The sequence below is a fragment of the Phyllobates terribilis genome, unplaced genomic scaffold, assembly GCF_046119375.1.
Source record: "Phyllobates terribilis strain yellow unplaced genomic scaffold, ASM4611937v1 Scaffold_5__5_contigs__length_657084704, whole genome shotgun sequence".
Lineage (NCBI taxonomy): Eukaryota > Metazoa > Chordata > Amphibia > Anura > Dendrobatidae > Phyllobates > Phyllobates terribilis.
In genome coordinates, this window is record NW_027362765.1 from 358,249,089 (window position 1) to 358,272,139 (window position 23,051).

The following is a 23,051-nucleotide window of genomic DNA, read 5'->3' on the forward strand; positions in this document are numbered from 1 at the left end:
CCCGTCCTTGTACATACAGATATATATCCTAGCACACTCATACCCGTCCTTGTACATTCAGGTATACATCCTAGTACACTCATACCCGTCCTTGTATATTCAGGTATATATCCTAGCACACTCATACCCGTCCTTGTATATTCAGGTATATATCCTACCATACTCATACCCGTCCTTGTACATACAGGTATATATCCTAGCACACTCATACCCGTCCTTGTATATTCAGGTATATATCCTACCATACTCATACCCGTCCTTGTACATACAGGTATATATCCTAGCACACTCGTACCCGTCCTTGTACATACAGGTATATATCCTAGTACACTCATACCCGTCCTTGTACATACAGGTATATATCCTAGCACACTCATACCCATACTTGTACATACAGGTATATATCCTAGTACACTCATACCCGTACTTGAACATACAGGTATGTATCCTACCACACTCATACTCGTCCTTGTACATACAGGTATATATCCTACCACACTCATACTCGTCCTTGTACATACAGGTATATATCCTAGCACACTCATACCCGTCCTTGTACATACAGGTATATATCCTAGTACACTCATACTCGTCCTTGTACATACAGATATATATCCTAGCACACTCATACCCGTCCTTGTACACACAGGTATATATCCTACCACACTCATACCTGTCCTTGTACATACAGGTATATATCCTAGCACACTCATACCCGTCCTTGTACATACAGGTATATATCCTAGTACACTCATACCCGTCCTTGTACATACAGATATATATTCTAGTACACTCATATCCGTCCTTGAACATACAGGTATATATCCTACCACACTCATACCCGTCCTTGTACATACAGGTGTATATCCTAGTACACTCATACCCGTCCTTGTACATACAGGTATATATCCTAGCACACTCATACCCGTCCTTGTACACACAGGTATACATCTTAGTACACTCATACCCGTCCTTGTACATACAGGTATACATCCTAGTACACTCATACCCGTCCTTGTACATACAGGTATATATCCTACCACACTCATACCCGTCCTTGTACATACAGGTATATATCCTACCACACTCATACCCGTCCTTGTACATACAGGTATATATCCTACCACACTCATAACCGTCCTTGTACATACAGGTATATATCCTAGTACACTCATAACCGTCCTTGTACATACAGGTGTACATCCTAGTACACTCATACCCGTCCTTGTACATACAGGTGTATATCCTAGCACACTCATACTCGTCCTTGTACATACAGGTATATATCCTAGCACACTCATACCCATCCTTGTACATACAGGTGTATATCCTAGCACACTCATACTCGTCCTTGTACACACAGGTATATATCCTAGCACACTCATACCCGTACTTGAACATACAGGTATGTATCCTACCACACTCATACTCGTCCTTGTACATACAGGTATATATCCTACCACACTCATACTCGTCCTTGTACATACAGGTATATATCCTAGCACACTCATACCCGTCCTTGTACATACAGGTATATATCCTACCACACTCATACCTGTCCTTGTACATACAGGTATATATCCTAGCACACTCATACCCGTCCTTGTACATACAGGTATATATCCTACCACACTCATACCTGTCCTTGTACATACAGGTATATATCCTAGTACACTCATACCCGTCCTTGTACATACAGGTATATATTCTACCACACTCATACCCGTCCTTGTACATACATGTATATATCCTAGCACACTCATACCCGTCCTTGTACATACAGGTATATATCCTACCACACTCATACCTGTCCTTGTACATACAGGTATATATCCTAGCACACTCATACCCGTCCTTGTACATACAGGTATGTATCCTACCACACTCATACCTGTCCTTGTACATACAGGTATATATCCTAGTACACTCATACCCGTCCTTGTACATACAGGAATATATTCTACCACACTCATACCCGTCCTTGTACATACAGGTATATATCCTACCTCACTCATACCCGTCCTTGTACATACAGTTATATATTCTAGTACACTCATATCCGTCCTTGTACATACAGGTATATATTCTACCACACTCATACCCGTCCTTGTACATACAGGTGTATATCCTAGTACACTCATACCCGTCCTTGTACATACAGATATATATTCTAGTACACTCATATCCGTCCTTGAACATACAGGTATATATCCTACCACACTCATACCCGTCCTTGTACATACAGGTGTATATCCTAGTACACTCATACCCGTCCTTGTACATACAGGTATATATCCTAGCACACTCATACCCGTCCTTGTACACACAGGTATATATCCTACCACACTCATACCCGTCCTTGTACACACAGGTGTATATCCTAGCACACTCATACCCGTCCTTGTACATACAGGTATATATCCTACCACACTCATACCCGTCCTTGTACATACAGGTATATATCCTACCACACTCATAACCGTCCTTGTACATACAGGTATATATCCTAGTACACTCATAACCGTCCTTGTACATACAGGTGTACATCCTAGTACACTCATACCCGTCCTTGTACATACAGGTGTATATCCTAGCACACTCATACTCGTCCTTGTACATACAGGTATATATCCTAGCACACTCATACCCATCCTTGTACATACAGGTGTATATCCTAGCACACTCATACTCGTCCTTGTACACACAGGTATATATCCTAGCACACTCATACCCATCCTTGTACATACAGGTGTATATCCTAGCACACTCATACTCGTCCTTGTACACACAGGTATACATCCTAGTACACTCATACCCGTCCTTGTACATACAGGTGTATATCCTAGCACACTCATACTCGTCCTTGTACATACAGGTATATATCCTAGCACACTCATACCCATCCTTGTACATACAGGTGTATATCCTAGCACACTCATACTCGTCCTTGTACATACAGGTATATATCCTAGCACACTCATACCCGTCCTTGTACATACAGGTATATATCCTAGCACACTCATACCCATCCTTGTACATACAGGTATTTATCCTAGCACACTCATACCCGTCCTTGTACATACAGGTATATATCCTACCACACTCACACCCGTCCTTGTACATACAGGTATATATCCTACCACACTTATACTCGTCCTTGTACATACAGGTATATATCCTAGCACACTCATACTCGTCCTTGTACATACAGGTATATATCCTACCACACTCATACTCGTCCTTGTACATACAGGTATATATCCTAGCACACTCATACTCGTCCTTGTTCATACAGGTATATATCCTAGCACACTCATACCCGTCCTTGTACATACAGGTATATATTCTACCACACTCGTACCCGTCCTTGTGCATACAGGTATATATCCTAGCACACTCATACCCGTCCTTGTACATACAGGTATATATCCTACCACACTCATACCCATCCTTGTACATACAGGTATATATCCTACCACACTCATACTCGTCCTTGTACATACAGGTATATATCCAACCACACTCATACTCGTCCTTGTACATACAGGTATATATCCTACCACACTCATACCCGTCCTTGTACATACAGGTGTATATCCTACCACACTCATACCCGTCCTTGTACATACAGGTATATATCCTAGCACACTCATACCCGTCCTTGTACATACAGGTATATATCCTACCACACTCATACCCATCCTTGAACATACAGGTATATATCCTAGCACACTCATACCCGTCCTTGTACATACAGGTATATATCCTAGTACACTCATAGCCGTCCTTGTACATACAGGTATATATCCTAGTACACTCATACCCGTCCTTTTACATACAGGTGTATATCCTAGCACACTCATACCCCTACTTATACATACAGGTGTATATCCTAGCACACTCATACCCATCCTTGTACATACAGGTATATATCCTACCACACTCATACTCGTCCTTGTACATACAGGTATATATCCTACCACACTCATACTCGTCCTTGTACATACAGGTATATATCCTACCACACTCATACTCGTCCTTGTACATACAGGTATATATCCTACCACACTCATACTCGTCCTTGTACATACAGGTATATATCCTAGTACACTCATACCCGTCCTTGTACATACAGGTATATATCCTAGTACACTCATACCCGTCTTTGTACATACAGGTATATATTCTACCACACTCGTACCTGTCCTTGTACATACAGGTATATATCCTACCACACTCATACCCGTCCTAGTACATACAGGTGTATATTCTACCACACTCATACCCGTCCTTGAACATACAGGTATATATCCTAGCACACTCATACCCGTCCTTGAACATACAGGTATATATCCTAGCACACTCATACCCGTCCTTGTACATACAGGTATATATTCTACCACACTCGTACCTGTCCTTGTACATACAGGTATATATCCTACCACACTCATACCCGTCCTAGTACATACAGGTATATATCCTACCACACTCATACCCGTCCTAGTACATACAGGTGTATATTCTACCACACTCATACCCGTCCTAGTACATACAGGTATATATTCTACCACACTCATACCCGTCCTTGAACATACAGGTATATATCCTAGCACACTCATACCCGTCCTTGTACATACAGGTATATATCCTAGTACACTCATACCCGTTCTTGAACATACAGGTATATATCCTAGCACACTCATACCCGTCCTTGTACATACAGGTATATATCCTAGCACACTGATACCCATCCTTGTACATACAGGTATATATCCTAGCGCACTCATACCCATCCTTGTACATACAGGTATATATCCTAGCACACTCATACCCGTCCTTGTACGTACAGGTGTATCTTCTAGTACACTCATACCCGTCCTTGTACATACAGGTATATATCCTACCTCACTCGTACCCGTCCTTGTACATACAGGTATATATCCTACCACACTCATACCCGTCCTTGTACATACAGGTGTATCTTCTAGTACACTCATACCCATCCTTGTACATACAGGTATATATCCTAGTACACTCATACCCGTCCTTGTACATACAGGTATATATCCTAGTACACTCATACCCGTCCTTGTACATACAGGTATATATCCTAGTACACTCATACTCGTCCTTGTACATACAGGTATATATCCTACCACACTCGTACCCGTCCTTGTACATACAGGTATATATCCTAGCACACTCATACCCGTCCTAGTACATACAGGTATATATTCTACCACACTCATACCGTCCTTGAACATACAGGTATATATCCTAGCACACTCATACCCGTCCTTGAACATACAGGTATATATCCTAGCACACTGATACCCCTACTTATACATACAGGTGTATATCCTAGCACACTCATACCCATCCTTGTACATACAGGTGTATATCAATCTTGTTTGTTTGGGGTTTGATAACTCCGCAGCCAATCACGTACTCCAAGTACCGGGCTTCCTCGAGACCTATCGCACATTTTTTGGGTTCGCTGTCAGGCCCGCTGCTCTGAGTGAATCCACTACTGCTTGTATTTGGGACAGGTGGGTCTGCCAGTCAGTACTAAAGATGATATTATCATACAAATATGCGGATGCGTACTTCTGATGGGGCTCCAATACTATGTCCATCAACCTCCGGAAGGTGGCCGGAGCCCCATGTAATCCAAAAGTCAAGACCACATAATGATAGAGACCCTCCGGAGTTATGAAGGTGGTTTTTTCTTTTGCCGATTCTGCCAGTAACCCTTGGTAAGATCAAGCGTGTTGAAGTACTTGGCCTGCCCCAGTCTCTCGATCAGCTCGTCCACCCGGAGCATTGGATAAAGGTCAAACTTTGACACCTTATTCAATCTCCGGAAGTCATTACAGAATTGTAACGATCCATCCGGCTTCAGAATCAGCACAATGGGGCTAGCCCACTCCCTCCGGGATTCTTCGATCACTCCTAGTTTGAGCATCTGTTTTACTTTTGCCACGATGGCTTGCCTTCAGGCTTCCGGCACTCGGTACGGTTTCATTTGTACCCTCACCCAAGGCTTGGTAACAATGTCATATTGGATCACAGATGTACGGCCGGGCAGTTCTGAGTATACGTCTTATTTTGCGGCACTAGTCTCCGAGCCTCCCGTCGCTGCTGCTTCGTGAGAGCATCACTTATCTTAACCTCACCCCTGGCCGCGTCCCTGGCCGGAGACAGAGGGTTCCCCGACGTTACAACCGGAGTCGCATCCGTAATCATACATTCCCGGTCTTTCCAGGCTTTTAGCAGGTTCCGATGATACAGTTGTTTCGGTTTCCTCTTCGCGGGCTGCTACTCTGTAATTCGTAATTCACTTCCCCCACCTTTTCCCCGACTTCATATGGCCCTTGCCATTTGGCCGTGAGTTTACTCTGTGCTGTGGGCACTAACACCCGATCCCCTTCTTTAAAGGACCTGACTGTGGCTCTTTTATTATACGTGCGGCTCTGCGCTGCCTGGGCATCCATTAGATCTTTTACTATAGGCATGACCGCCGTGATCCGATCCTGCATACTTGCCACATGTTCTATTATACTCCTATGTGGGGTAGACTCCTGTTCCCACGACTCCATGGCTACATCCAGCCGCCCCCTAGGATGTCTGCCGTACAATAACTCAAAGGGTGAGAAGCCTGTGGAAGTCTGTGGTAGCTCGCGGACAGCGAACATCAAGTAGGGCAGTAACATGTCCCAATCCCTCCCCTCCTTGGAGACCACTTTTTTTAGCATAGATTTAAGTGTCTTATTAAATCTCTGCACCAACCCATCGGTCTGTGGATGGTAAACCGATGTGCGCAACTGTTTAATCCGGAGCAGCTTACATAGCTCCCTTGTCATCTTGGACATAAAAGGAGTCCCCTGATCTGTAAGGATCTCCTTTGGTAGCCCAAGGCATCAGAACATCGCAAACAGCTCACGGGCGATAAGTTTAGCCGAGGTGTGGCGAAGCGGTATTGCCGCTAGGTAACGGGTGGCATAATCTACTACCTCCAAAATATGTTGGTTGCTACGGGCAGATTTTACTATAGACCCCATGCGTGGGAAAACTGCCTTCGCACACGGTTGCCACCCTTTCTCATGCTCGGACTAGAGGGGGATCCTGGAGCTGAGCTGTCCCAAAAGTACCAGGGGACACTTCCAGCTCTGCCATCGACGGGGTCTCCTCGACCTCTCCTGACAACACCTCTCGGGGAAACCTATCGGGTTTACACTCTGTCCCTAGCTTGGCGATCCCTACGGCCTGGTATCCCTGACTCCGGATCTTTGGGTTCTGCAACCGGACACATCTTTATTCTGGGAGGGTTAATCTCACTTTCCCACAAGGTCCAAAACGGGTAAATCTCTTCCCAGCACAGTCCCGTAAGGAAGAGTCTTTACCACTCCGACCACGTTTAACCTCTCCACACAGAGTGGAAAAGGTAACCTCCGGCGTCGGATACTCGCCGAGTTTGCCATGTATGCATATGACCCCGACCTCCCTCCCCCCCAGTGGGTTCTAACCCACAGATCAATGACCCATGGGCGAGGGTCACTAGGCTCCCTAAGTCCAGGAGAGCTTCCGCTCGATGTCCATTGATGCGCAACTGGCACAGATGGGGTTCACCCAATGGACCGACAGGGTCCGCGGTATAGATGGTACGAACATATGTGACATGCGGAAGTAGTGCTGTTGCAGAGTGTGACATGCAGAAGTTGTACTGTTGTCTTAAAAGCATTCAGCAACTATTAGAAGTAACCCAAGCACATGAGACAGGAAGTGTTGTGCTCCAGAAGCATCCAGCAACTAGAGGGGTTAACACAGCCACAGGAGAAGGGGAGTGTTTTAGCAGAGCCCCAGGGGGATTGTGGGGAAGTTGTGTACTGTCTGACTGGAGCCGAAGAGAAAGGTGGTGTGTGTGTTCTGTATCTCACAGAAGCGCCCCTGCAAGTGAAAAGGAGTCAAGTCATGAGTGAAGCTAAGCACAGGTCAGGTAGAGTTCCTGAACTAACAGTGCAGAGTATTGTCAGGCAGAAAGATAAGGACTGTAAGAAATGGTGTTACAGGGATCATCTCCCTCAGCAAACCCTCCCCCCTCCTCCATCTCACTGTGCTGTAAAGAATGCTGTGTTCCTTAATGTGCCTTTGCATTAGAACTGTGCTGTCCTGTACTACTGGGAAGGTTGTGAACTGATGTGCTGCTAAGGAAACTGTACTGTTTGTCACTGGAGCCTGTTGCTCATAAGACTTAACTTGCACTGGCTGTGCGGCTTCTTATTAAATGCTACTGTTCTACCATTTATGAGGACTCTTGTCAAGTGTGTCTGGTCAGCAAGTGAAACAACCTACGTGTCTGTGCCTGAGGGTCAATACCCCTGTGTGCCTGAGAGAAGCTGCAGTACATGGTCTATGGTCGCCCTGAGTAACGGATTCCAAAGAATTCATGTAACCTGTCTCGCCCGTATCTGAATCTAGCGGCGTGCGTGTAACATTGGTGGCCCATACGGGGAGTCCTGAGTGGAAATTAGCGTGTAGAGGGAGAAGAGGAAAAGTGTCTGGAAACACACAGCAGCACAGCACCTCAACTCAACTCTGCTACACCAGTTAAAGGGGACGAGACCTAAAGAAAAACTAACTAGCAGCAATGGATGTGGAAATACAAATGGACAGAATTAGTGAGCTGCTTCTTCAGTTAACCTGTGAAGAATTGAGAACAGTAGCAGAACATATAAAGATGTCAGAACAACAGATTTGTAAAGCACACAACCGCAGGCAACTGTTAGCTGCCATTAATGCAAACATGGATCAGCTGGGGGAGAAAGAAGCTGAAGACTTCATGGGGACGTTCCTCCAGGAGCTAACACAGTTTCTAACCAGCCTGAAGTTGGAGGATGAAGGGGCGGCACCAATTACCAAAAGCGGGAATCTCCGTCCACATACTGAACTACAGGAATTGAAAGAACAATTCAAAGCCCTAACAACAGCCCTGCAGGAATCGACCAAAACATCTGAACCAGAGATAGACTCAGACAGGACCTTTAACCTGCTCTGGTTAGATAAATCAGGTAGACAGTCCTCTCTAACTCCACAAATCACCATAAGGAAAGAATTCAAGATCCTGGGACAGATTGGAGAATGTGAACAGAAAGAGAAACTGTTTTATATGAACTTGTTGTACCAGATCGATGCAGGCTTACAGAAAGGCTACCAGCCAGATGAGATCTTTGAGGGGGCGGTGAAAGCGATCAGCCCAGGATTGAACCTCTGTAGTATGCTAGAAATGAAAAGTCAATTGACCTTGCAACAGCTGAAGATGATTTTAAAAGGGCACTATAAAAAAGAGAGTACTTCAGAATTGTTCCACCGGCTCATTAACCTCTCACAGAAAAATGAATCACCCCAAAATTTCTTGTTCAGAGCAATTGAACTGAAGGATAGACTGTTGTTTGCATCCAGAGATGTAGAAACGGAGGAGAAGTTTGATACTGGACTAGTCCAGAAGAAGTTCTTGAGATCATTGGGAACGGGATTAATCAGCAAAGACATCAAGTTGCAGCTGAAACAGTATCTAGAAGATCCTGGCATTCTGGACGAAGTCCTGATTGAAAAAATGAATGAGGCAGCTAGTTTGGATTTAGAGAGCGAACAGAAGTTAAAGAAAGGCTCTGCTCCTAAAATCACCAATATGAGTCAGCTGAAGTTGGATATCCCCGGTGGCCAGTCCGAAGATCATCATAGAGACCCTCCAGTGCCACCTCCGAGAGGGAACCTTAAATCACCAACAAAAGAGAGGACCGTCAGCACTGACAGGGAGAAAGTAATAGGAGAACTGCGAGCCGAGTTGATTGAGGTGAAAAAGTTGATTTGTTCCAGGCCAGAACTTGTATCCCTCAGACCCAGGAGTGGGTTCCAAATCAGAAGATACCAGGCTTGTGAAGCGTGCCGTTCATCAAATCAGAGTACGGTGTGTGTCCACTGTCTAAGATGTGGTGAGGAAGGACATTATGCCAAGTGATCAGAACGTGGCAGAGGATACTATCCTGAGTTATAATGTAATCAGTGAGGTCATCATGAAACACAACACAGGGGCGTTGGTGGTGGATGCAATCGCCACATCGCTCGCCATACCCAATGCCGTGGCGGAAAACGTGATTCATAGAGTAAAGAAAGCACAAAATACAATGGACCTAAAAGAAGTCAAGGCAGGCTTGCGCCCAACCATCATCCCTGCAAACCAAATGGTGGGGCTGAGGTGTGGAGTCCGGGTAGAACCGGGAAGAAAAGTCCAGAAAAGACTATTCCTGCCAAAAGACTCCTCAGAACTTCCGGAAGGCCTAGTTCAAGGTGAGACTGTGCTTACGATTCCTACAGGTGGGTTTGCTTGAGTGAGAGTACCTGTGATGAATACAACGAAACACAAAATTAGACTGGATCCAAAAACTGTGTTAGGTCACATCGAAACTGTTAAAACGGTATATCCAGCCAGTGTGAGACCAGCCCAGGGGTCTACACTGAATTCAGTCTCCCCACCACCAAGGAACAGGAGTTTCCCAGGGGAGAAAATTGCACAACCCACCGCAGGGTCCTTGGATCCCCCAGTACCACTGGAGCACTTGAGTGCTGAAGATCTAGTGGTTGCAAAACAAATGCTGAGAGAAGAGTGTCATGCGTTCTCCAAAGATGACTCTGATATAGGCTGTATCCCGTCGTTGCATTTGAAATTCAATTGAAAGACACGACCCCAGTAACCAGAAGTTACATGTCTGTGCCAAAACCATTACATCGTGAAGTGAAAGAATATTTACAAGATCAGATCTCATCAACAGAGGTTGGGTCCAAAAATCAAAGTCATCTTATTCCTCTCCTATTGTCTGTGTTAGGAAGAAAGACTGTACATTCAGACTCTGTTGTGATTACCGGGAACTAAACCGAAAGTCAGTACCTGATCGACACCCGATACCAACGATCCAAGATATGCTGGATAGCCTATCAGGAAGCACCTGGTTCTCTGTCCTCGATCAGTGTAAGGCATAACACCAAGGGTTTGTCGAATAGTCCCGTAAACCCTTGACAGCATTCATCACACCGTGGGGATTATATAAGTGGATCCGCATACCGTTTGGGCTCAGTTCAGCTCCAGCAGAATTCCAGAGGAGCATGGAGACATGTTTAGAAGGATTGAGGGACAATATCTGCCAGCCGTACTTGGATAAAAATGTGGTGCACAGCAAAACCTTCCGGGAGCATGTTGAACACGTGAGGGCCGTATTACAACGGTATCAACAACACGGAGAGTTAAGTTGACCCCAAAGAAGTGTGAACTGTTCAAAAGACAAGACCGATTTCTTGGGAAAATTGTGTCCAGAGAAGGATATACCATGGACCCAGCAGAAATCGTTCCGGTACTGGCTTTAAAAGACAAGCGGCCCTCTACCGTCGGGGAGTTGAAGCAGATATTAGGATTCCTCTCCTACTATCGTACTTACGTTTGGAACTTCTCGAGGATTGCCACCCCATTATAACTCCTCTTGGGGGGGGGGGTGACAGAGACAACAACACCCATGGAGAAAAAGAAGAACGCGGGTAGGATCGGGCTTAAAAGAAACAACGCAGTTTCGTCCCAACAGCCCATTCTCTGGACAGCAGACCACCAGGAGGTATTGGAAGAACTAGTAGACTACCTGGTAAAACCACCCATCTTGGGATATCCTGATTTCCATTTACCATTTGTTCTTCATTGTGACGCTTCTCAAGTTGGACTGGGAGCTGCCCTGTATCAGCATCGAGATGGAAAAATGAGAGTCATCGGTTACGGTTCAAGAACGTTGACAGACGTCGAGAAGAATTACCATCTACATACTGGAAAATTGGAGTTCCTGGCATTGAAATGGGCTATCTGTGAACGATTTAGAGATTATCTCTACTACAGCAAAGAGTTTGAGGTATACACTGACAACAAGCCTTTGACCTATGTCCTCACTACAGCCAAACTGAATGCAACGGGACAGAGATGGGTCGCTGAACTAGCTGACTTCAATTTCAGAATCAAGTACAGGCCAGGAAAATGCAATGCGGATGCTGATGGATTGTTAAGAATGCCACTAGAGCCTGAGGAGTTCATGCAAGAATGCTCGGAGGAAGTCAGTCTGGAAGCAATTGAGAGCACTATCCAAGCAGTACAAGCTTATCAGGAGGAAGACACACCATTGTGGTGTCCGTTGACAGTGGAAACCACCATAAAAGCGAGAGAACAAGATCACCCCCAGTCTATTCAACAACTACCAAAAGGGAAAATCCTTAGAGCACAATGGGAAGATCAGATAATTGGTAGAATACTACTTTATGTGGACCAAAATCGGTTTCCAAGTAAACGGGAGAGAGACAATGAGTTACCTGCAGTATCTGTTTTAATTAAAGAGTGGATGAAGCTCTACCTTAGTGAAGACGGCATCCTGTATCGTAAAGGAGGAAAAAAACGGCAGTTGGTACTACCAGAGTATTCAGTAGGTTGGTCTTCAAAGAACTCCATGAAAACATGAGACACCTGGGAGTGGAAAGGACAACAAATTTGATCCGTGAATGTTTCTTCTGGCCGTACATGCAGAGAGATATTGAGAGGTACGTGACCAGGGAGTGTGGGTGTCTGAAAGATAAACGTCCCAACACATCAACCCGGGCACGTATGGGCAACATCCAAACTACGTATCCGTTTGAGATGGTCTCAATAGACTTTCTACATCTCGAGACATGCAAGGGTGGTTACAAATAAATCTTGGGGGTGATGGACCATTTCACTCGATTTGCTCAAGCATATGCCACCACCAATAAATCGGGTCGAACAGCAGCGGAGAAGATCTTCAATCATTTTGCTTAGATGTTTGGGTTCCCTACGAGGGTACACCACGACCAAGGAAGAGAATTTGAGAACCAGCTCTTTGCCAAGCTAGGAAAGTACTGTAGAATTCAGAGATCCCACACAATGCCCTATCACCCAGAGGGTAATGGACAAGTGGAACGTTTTAACCATTATTGTCGATGTTGCGCACTTTAACAGCTGATGGGAAGAAAGACTGGAAGAGTTCCCTGTCAAAAGTGGTACATGCCTATAACTGTACAAAGAGCGATGCAATGGGTTACTCACCCTTTTTCCTATTGTATGGACGATCGCCAAGACTGCCAATCGACATCATGTTCGATACTCCGGTATCAGAGACTTATAGAATGTATGCGGAGTACGTTTGGAAATGGAAGGAACGGATGGCAGAGGCATACAACATAGCTTCCAAAGTGGTTACGCAAGGACAGAGCAAGAATAAGGAGTACTATGATCAAAAATGTTATGGAGCAGAGCACCGGGAATCCGGGAACTAGTCAAGAACTGTAGCGCCGGCGTCCCTGCCCTCTGCTAGGCAGGGACGCTGTTCCCCTCACCTCTCTGCTCCGTGCCCGGCGTCCTCCTCCCGCTCTGCTGGCAGCGCGCGCTCCTTCCCGGCCACTGTGCTTAGGGCGCGCGCGCTCTCCCTCCCTCTTAATGGGGCCGCGCGCGCCGTCCTAAGGAGTCCCCGGCCAATGGCCGGAGGACTTCACCATATATAAGGCACCTCCTCCAAAATGGAGGTGCCCGAGCAATGTTGTTGCACTGTTCACTACTCTGCTTCAGCCCTCAGGTCCCGTTGCCAGTTACCTGCCAGATACCTGCCAGATTCCTGCCAGCTTGCTGTCTTATTCCTGCCTGATATTCTGCTACCTGCCTGCTAGCCTGAGGTCCGACGGTCTGCCTTACAACTCCTGTCAGTCTGTCTAAGGACCAGCTTGCCCGCTCACCTGGGAGCGCACATCAGCTACCTGCCTGCTTGCCTGAGGTCCGACGGTCTGCCTTCCAACTCCTGTCAGTCTATCTATGGACCAGCTTGCCCGCTCACCTGGGAGCGCACATCTGCTACCTGCCTGCTAGCCTACCTGGAGGCTCCGCCGTCACGTGCAGTGACCACCTGCCTGTCCAGTGACTCCTGCCCGCTCACCTGGGAGCGCTCATCTGCTGCCTGTCTGCTAGCCTACCTGGAGGCTCTGCCGTCACGTGCTGTGACCACCCGCCTGTCCAGTGACTTCTGCCCGCTCACCTGGGAGCGCTCATCTGCCGCCTGTCTGTTGGTCTTCCTGGAGGCTCCGCCGTCACATGCTGTGACCACCCGTTTATCCAGAGACTCTCGCCTGCTCACCTGGGAGCTCACGTCTACCATCAGCCGCCACAGGTCGTACCAACCCTTTACCCAGAGACTGCCCCGGTCACTTGCCGTGACCTCCTGCCCGTTCATCCAGAGACTGCCCCGGTCACTTGCCGTGACCTCCTGCCCGTTCATCCAGAGACTGCCCCGGTCACTTGCCGTGACCTCCTGCCCGTTCATCCAGAGACTGCCCCGGTCACTTGCCGTGACCTCCTGCCCGTTCATCCAGAGACTGCCCCGGTCACTTGCCGTGACCTCCAGCCCGTTCACTCAGAGACTGTCCCGGTCACCTGCTGTGACTGCCTGCCCGTCTTCCCTGGTCGCCACCCGCTCCCTTACAAGGACCGCCCCCTTGTATAGTAGCTCAGAGGTTCCGCCTCCCAGACCCGTTACAGTTTGCTCGGGCCATGGAACCCGGTGGCACCCAAGCTCCCTCGCTCTCGGACCTGTGTCATGAACTGTCCCGTCAGAGGTCCCAACAGGAGTCCATCCTGGGTCACCTGCGGAATGTCAATTCTCGCCTGGACACTCTGACTGCTCCGCCAGCAACCTCCGCCAGTGCCAGGACTCGCAATCCGGCAACTCCGCTGTCCACTAATACCATGGTATCCTACCCCGGACCCCGGCTTTCTGCACCTCCTCGCTTCGGAGGCGACTCCGCCCAGGCTCGGGGCTTCATAAATCAGTGCACCCTGCACTTTGAACTCCTGTCCCACCAGTTTAACTCCAACCGGGCCAAAATTGCCTTCATCATGTCCCATCTCACCGGGGAGGCCCTGGCCTGGCTAAATCCTCTATGGGAGAGAGGAGACCCCCTGGTGTCCGACTTGCCTGCCTTTCTCACGGCTTTCCGGAAAGTCTTCGACGAACCCGGACGGAGGACCTCATCCGCATCATCTCTGCTACGCCTCCGTCAGGGAAGTCTCACCGTGGGCCAATATGCCATACGGTTCCGTACCCTTGCCTCGGAGCTGGCCTGGGATAACGACGCTCTGGTATCCGTCTTCTGGGAGGGTCTGTCCGGCCGTATTAAAGATGAACTTGCCGGTCGGGACATTCCTACCACTCTCGATGACCTAATAACTCTTGCCACCCGGATTGACCTACGGTTCCAGGAGCGTGCCAAAGAGGTCATCCGTGAGAGGAGATTTCCACGTCTAGCTCCTACTTTTCAGAAACCCGTCACTCCCTCCGTCTCTCCCCAGGTACACTCTCCTGAGCCTATGCAGGTCGACCAGACCAAGATGGTCAAAACCCGTCAGGACTTACGCCGTGCCGAGGGGAGCTGCTTCTACTGTGGCAGTAAGGAGCACCGGATCCGTGCCTGCCCAGAGAGGTCGGGAAACGCCTGTGTCTAGGTTCGCTCAGAGAGGTCGACCTAGACAAGAATAAATCCTCTCCATCTCTGCTGCTGTCAGTCACAATTGTCTGCGGGGAGAACCGTTATTTCGAACTAGCCCAACTTGACTCTGGAGCAGCCGGGAATCTTATTTCACAGTCCCTGGTAGAGAAATACCGCATCCCCACCAAACCTCTGGCTGTACCCTTGTCTGTTGCTGCCGTGGATGGGGGTCTCTTACCACGCCCCATCCAACTCATCACCGAATCCATTACTCTGCAGGTGGGAATGCTGCATTCTGAGAGTATCTCCTTTCATGTTCTGCCTGGACTCTCTCACGCCCTCTTGCTAGGTTTACCTTGGCTCCAGAGACATGCACCCGTGCTTGACTGGCAGACCGGAGAAGTCCTTCGCTGGGGACAGGACTGCCATAAGACCTGTCTGGTTCCCGTCCATCCCGTCCGTCCTTCTCCTACCCCAGCTAATCTACCTGGACTTCCGATTCCTTATTGGTCTTATGCTGATGTCTTTAATAAAAAGGAGGCAGCGACACTACCCCCTCATAGACCATACGACTGCCCTATTGACCTGTTACCCGGTACTACTCCTCCCCGTGGGCGTATTTATCCATTATCCGCTGCTGAGACCCGGTCGATGTCCGAATATATTGAGGAGAATCTGGCCAGGGGATTCATCCGGAAATCTACCTCCCCGGCGGGAGCAGGCTTCTTTTTCGTCAAAAAGAAGGACGGCTCTCTCCGTCCCTGTATAGACTATAGAGGCCTTAACCAGATCACGGTGAAGAATAAGTACCCCCTTCCGCTCATTCCGGAGTTATTTGATCGTCTGAGGGGGGCTAGAATCTTCACCAAACTGGACCTCCGTGGGGCGTACAACCTGGTTCGTATCCGTCAGGGGGATGAATGGAAGACGGCATTCAACACCCGGGACGGCCACTATGAATATCTGGTAATGCCCTTTGGTCTCTGTAACGCTCCTGCCGTCTTTCAAGAGTTGGTCAATGACATCTTCCGGGACCTTCTCTACTCCTGCGTAGTGGTGTACCTGGACGACATCTTGGTCTTCTCTCCGGATCTCCAGACTCACCGGAGGGACGTTCGTCAGGTCCTGCTCAGGCTCAGGCAGAATCACCTCTTCGCTAAATACGAGAAGTGCCTCTTTGAGCAGACCTCGCTTCCGTTTTTGGGCTACATTATTTCTCAGACCGGCCTACGAATGGATCCAGAGAAACTGTCTGCCATCGAGAAATGGCCTCGACCGGAGGGGTTGAAGGCCATTCAGCGGTTCCTGGGCTTCGCCAACTACTACCGCCTCTTCATACCACACTTCTCTTCCCGGACTGCCCCAATTTCCGCGCTCACCCGTAAGGGTACTAATCCCAAAGAGTGGCCGCCCGAAGCAGAGGAGGCCTTTCTTTCCTTAAAACAGGCCTTCTCTTCCGCCCCGGTGCTGCATCACCCGGACGGCAACAAGCAGTTCTTCCTGGAAGTTGACGCCTCCTCCTCTGGAGCCGGAGCGGTACTTACTCAAAAATCATCTTCCGGGAGGATGGTAACTTGCGGCTTCTTCTCTAAACTCTTCTCCTCCTCAGAGCGCAATTATTCCATAGGAGACCGAGAGTTATTGGCCATCAAACTGGCATTGGAGGAGTGGCGTTACCTGCTCGAGGGGGCTCTTCACCCGGTAATAATTTACACTGACCACAAGAACTTGGCTTACCTCCAGCATGCCCAGAGACTTAACCCGCGCCAAGCCCGGTGGTCCTTGTTTTTTGCTCGCTTTGATTTTGTTCTTCATTTTCGCCCGGCTGACAAAAACGTCAAGGCGGACGCCTTGTCTCGATCCTTTCTGGTGTCTGATCTCGAGGAAGATCCGAAACACATCATCGATCCCGCCAGAGTAATGCAGGTGGCTCCCGTGAGTCTAAATCGTCTCCCTCCCGGAAAGACGTTCGTATCAGTACCTGATCGGGAGAAGATCCTTCACTGGGGTCACTCGTCTAAACTGGCTGGCCACGCCGGTCAGAAAAAGACCCTCCAGCTTATTACCCGGCACTACTGGTGGCCTACCCTGCACAAGGACGTAATAGACTTTGTTTCTGCCTGTGTGTCCTGCGCCCGCAACAAGGTTCCGAGACATCTGCCAGCCGGTCGCCTCCTTCCGCTTTCTGTACCTGCTGCCCCCTGGCAGCATATAGCAATGGACTTTATAACTGACCTCCCAGTCTCTGCCGGTTGTACGGTCATTTGGGTGGTCGCTGACCGCTTCTCCAAGATGGCTCATTTCGTTCCCCTGCCAGGCCTCCCGTCTGCACCCGAGCTAGCTAAAGACTTTATTCGTCACATCTTTCGTCTTCATGGCCTGCCCCTCCACATCGTGTCGGATCGTGGGGTACAGTTCACCTCACGCTTCTGGAGAGCCACTTGTAAACTGCTAGACGTCACCCTGGACTTCTCTTCCGCTTACCACCCACAGTCCAATGGTCAAGTGGAGCGGATCAATCAGAACCTGACCAGTTACCTCCGGCACTTCGTTAATGCCCATCATTCAGACTGGGTGGATCTCCTACCATGGGCCGAGTTCTCTTATAACAATCACGAGAGCGAATCCTCCTCCAAATCCCCGTTTTTTGTAGTCTTCGGTCAGCATCCTCGGATTCCTTTTCCTGTCTCCACCTCTGTGGACAACCCGGCTGCGGAATCTCTCGTTAGCAAATTTTCCTCCATTTGGGAGAGTACCCGATCCGCACTCCTTCAGTCGTCCGAACGGATGAAAAGACACGCTGACAAAAAACGCCTGGATCCTCCACAATTTCGTCCTGGAGATAAAGTCTGGCTCTCATCTAAATATGTCCGACTCAAGATACCTTCTTACAAGTTAGAGCCTCGGTTCATCGGTCCTCTGGAGGTCATCAGTCAGATCAACCCGGTGGCCTATAAATTAAAACTCCCGGCCAACTTACGGATCCCTAACTCCTTCCATGTATCTCTCCTCAAACCTGTGGTTCTTAACTCTTTTTCCAAGTCTACAGGTACGCCTCCTGCTCCGGTTTCTGCTGAGGACGAGTTTGAGGTAGAGAACATTCTTGCCACCAAAAGGGTAAGAGGAAAGACCTTTTTTCTAGTGGATTGGAAGGGGTTTGGTCCTGAGGAGAGAACGTGGGAGCCCCGGGAGAACATCCATGCCCCTCTTATCCTTGCTAAATTTCTGTCTGGCCTAAAAAAGGGGGGGCCTAAAGGGGGGGGTACTGTAGCGCCGGCGTCCCTGCCCTCTGCTAGGCAGGGACGCTGTTCCCCTCACCTCTCTGCTCCGTGCCCGGCGTCCTCCTCCCGCTCTGCTGGCAGCGCGCGCTCCTTCCCGGCCACTGTGCTTAGGGCGCGCGCGCGCGCTCTCCCTCCCTCTTAAGGGGGCCGCGCGCGCCGTCCTAAGGAGTCCCCGGCCAATGGCCGGAGGACTTCACCATATATAAGGCACCTCCTCCAAAATGGAGGTGCCCGAGCAATGTTGTTGCACTGTTCACTACTCTGCTTCAGCCCTCAGGTCCCGTTGCCAGTTACCTGCCAGATACCTGCCAGATTCCTGCCAGCTTGCTGTCTTATTCCTGCCTGATATTCTGCTACCTGCCTGCTAGCCTGAGGTCCGACGGTCTGCCTTACAACTCCTGTCAGTCTGTCTAAGGACCAGCTTGCCCGCTCACCTGGGAGCGCACATCAGCTACCTGCCTGCTTGCCTGAGGTCCGACGGTCTGCCTTCCAACTCCTGTCAGTCTGTCTATGGACCAGCTTGCCCGCTCACCTGGGAGCGCACATGTGCTACCTGCCTGCTAGCCTACCTGGAGGCTCCGCCGTCACGTGCAGTGACCACCTGCCTGTCCAGTGACTCCTGCCCGCTCACCTGGGAGCGCTCATCTGCTGCCTGTCTGCTAGCCTACCTGGAGGCTCTGCCGTCACGTGCTGTGACCACCCGCCTGTCCAGTGACTTCTGCCCGCTCACCTGGGAGCGCTCATCTGCCGCCTGTCTGTTGGTCTTCCTGGAGGCTCCGCCGTCACATGCTGTGACCACCCGTTTATCCAGAGACTCTCGCCTGCTCACCTGGGAGCTCACGTCTACCATCAGCCGCCACAGGTCGTACCAACCCTTTACCCAGAGACTGCCCCGGTCACTTGCCGTGACCTCCTGCCCGTTCATCCAGAGACTGCCCCGGTCACTTGCCGTGACCTCCTGCCCGTTCATCCAGAGACTGCCCCGGTCACTTGCCGTGACCTCCTGCCCATTCATCCAGAGACTGCCCCGGTCACTTGCCGTGACCTCCTGCCCGTTCATCCAGAGACTGCCCCGGTCACTTGCCGTGACCTCCAGCCCGTTCACTCAGAGACTGTCCCGGTCACCTGCTGTGACTGCCTGCCCGTCTTCCCTGGTCGCCACCCGCTCCCTTACAAGGACCGCCCCCTTGTATAGTAGCTCAGAGGTTCCGCCTCCCAGACCCGTTACAAGAACGTACGTGAGAAAGGTGGTCCAGGAAAACTTCGTTCGTACTGGGAAGACAAGGTGTATATGGTCGTAAGGAGGAAAGCTGATGGCACCCCAGTGTATGAAATCCGATTGGAAACGGGAGACAAGAGAACCCAAATAGTCCATCGGAATTTACTGCTACCCTGTGATTATCTCCCACCACAACAAGATTTCCCAGACGTAGACCGATATCGTCCGAGATCAACTAAGGGACCACCACAGACTGAAGCTCCGGAGGTGGATAATGACCATGAAAGTTTCCATGGCGAAGAACACACCGTTGTATTTCTCGGACCGGCAAGGAGAGGGATATACCATCCTCAGGAGAGTGAACTACGTCCTGAGGCTCCAGAGTTCATACCAAGGAGTACAAATGAAGTCCAATTCAGGTCTGATGATCGAACACCGGCTCCTGAAGAGACTGATCGACACTCAGAAGGAGTAAAATTACCAGACCGTGTGGAAACAAGCGACTCAGGAGAAGTACAGGAACTTACAGAGGCAGATCCAAGAGCATCTGAGGAAGTACGGGAAATGAGTGCGGTGGAAGAAACTTCTGTGACCAAAGAACCCGTGGTCTCTAAGGAACAACCCACCAGGAGGATGTCGACTCGAGAAGTGAGGAGGCCCGTGATGCTGACATATGAGACACTTGGAGAACCGAGTCAAGTGCCAAGGACTGTTGACTGGAAACAAGTATGTCTGCCTGTGGACCAGGTAAGCCCAACTTGAGCGGTATTCACCACTGAGAGGTAGTATGGAAGATGTTGCCTGGTGGAAAGACTTGTTTTCATGCTTTGATTTTCCTTAAAAGACTTTGTAGAAACAAATACATAGTAACATAGTTTTTAAGGTTGAAGGAAGACTAAATCCATCTAGTTCAGCCCATAGCCTAACATGTTGATCCAGAGGAAGTAAAAAAAATAACATGTGGCAAACACCAAGCTCCACATTGGAGAAAAAAATTCCTTCCTGACTCCATACGACAATCAGACTAGTTCCGTGGATCAACGCCCTATCAAGGAATCTATTATATATAACCTGTAATATTATACTTTTCCAGAAAGGCATCCAGGCCCTTCTTAAATGTTCGTAGTGAATCACTCATTACAACATCATGCGGCAGAGAGCTCCATAGTCTCACTGCTCTTACAGTAAAGAATCCGCGTCTGTGATTATGATTAAACCCTCTTTCCTCCAGACGTAGAAGATGCCCCCTTGTCCCCGTCTCTGGCCTCAGAGTAAAAAGATCAGTAGAAGGGTCTTTGTACTGTCCCCTCATATACTTGTACATAGTAATAAGATCACCCCTAAGCCTTTGTTTTACCAAAGTAAATAACCCCGTGTAATAACCTGTCTTGGTATTACAGACCCCCCTGTCCTCTAATAACCTGTCTTGGTATTGCAGACCCCCCAGTCCTCTAATAACCTGTCTTGGTATTGCAGACCCCCCTGTCCTCTAATAACCTGTCTTGGTATTGCAGACCCCCCTGTCCTCTAATAACCTGTCTTGGTATTGCAGACCCCCCAGTCCTCTAATAACCTTGGTCGCTCTTCTCTGCACCCGCTCTAGTTCAGCTATGTCTTTCTTATACATCGGAGACCAGAACTATACACAGTATTCTAAGTGTGGTCGCACTAATGACTTGTATAGAGGTAAAATTATCTTCTCCTCATGAGCATCTATGCCTCTTTTAATGCATCCCATTATTTTATTTGCCTTTGCAGCAGCTGCCTGACACTGGCCACTAAACGTGAGCTTGTCATCCACCAATACACCCAGGTCCTTTTCAGTGACAGTTTTGCCCAGTGTTTTACAACAATTAGCATATAATTATACATTTTATTTCCTCTGCCCAAGTGCATTACCTTACATTTATCCCCATTAAAGCTCATTTGCCATTTATCAGCCCAAGCTTCTAGTTTACGTAGATCCTCCTGTAATATAAAATTGTCCTCCTCTGTATTGATTACCTTGCAGAGTTTAGAGTCATCTGCAAATATTGAAATACTACTCTGTATGCCCCCTACAAGGTCATTAATAAATATGTTAAATAGAAGAGGGCCCAATACTGACCCCTGTGGTACCCCACTGTTAACTGTGATCCAGTTTGAGTATGCTCCATTAATAACCACCCTTTGTTTCTTATCACTGAGCCAGTTCTTAACCCACTTACATATATTTTCCCCTATCCCCATTGTTCTCATTTTATGTATCAACCTTTTGTGTGGAACCGTATCAAAAGCTTTTGAAAAGTCCATATACACAACATCCACTGCATTTCCTTGGTCCAGTCCGGAACTTGCCTCCTCATAAAAACTGATCGATCAGATTAGTTTGACAGGAATGGTCCCTCATAAAACCATGTTGATATTGGGTCATGAGGTTCTTCTTCTTCAGATACTCTAGTATAGCATCTCTTAGGAAACCCTCCAGGATTTTACCCACAGTAGAGGTTAAACTTACTGGCCTATAATTTCCAAGTTCGGTTTTTGTCCCCTTTTTGACTATTGGCACAAATAACTGTTAAAGCATAGAGAGAAAGCTGGTTGAAGACGTACGAAAAGCTCCAGCTGAAGAGATGCTGATTGTGTTAATTGTGTTAATTGTTATTTCTTACAGGCATCCTACAAGAAAAAAAGTCGTAAGGTTAGGTTGTTATCAATGTTTATGAAAGTTATACCAATTTCACAATGCCAATTTGTATATAGAGTTATCCAACTTTCACCACTGTCTCAGAATTAGTTAGATTGACCAATTAAGACGAATGTCGAGGACGACATTCAAAAAGGAGGGAAGAGTGTGAGATGCAGAAGTAGTGATGTTGCTTTAAAAGCATTCAGCAACTATTAGAAGTAACACAAGCACATGAGACAGGAAGTGTTGTGCTCCAAAAGCATCCAGCAACTAGAGGGGTTAACACAGTCACAGGAGAAGGGGAGTGTTTTAA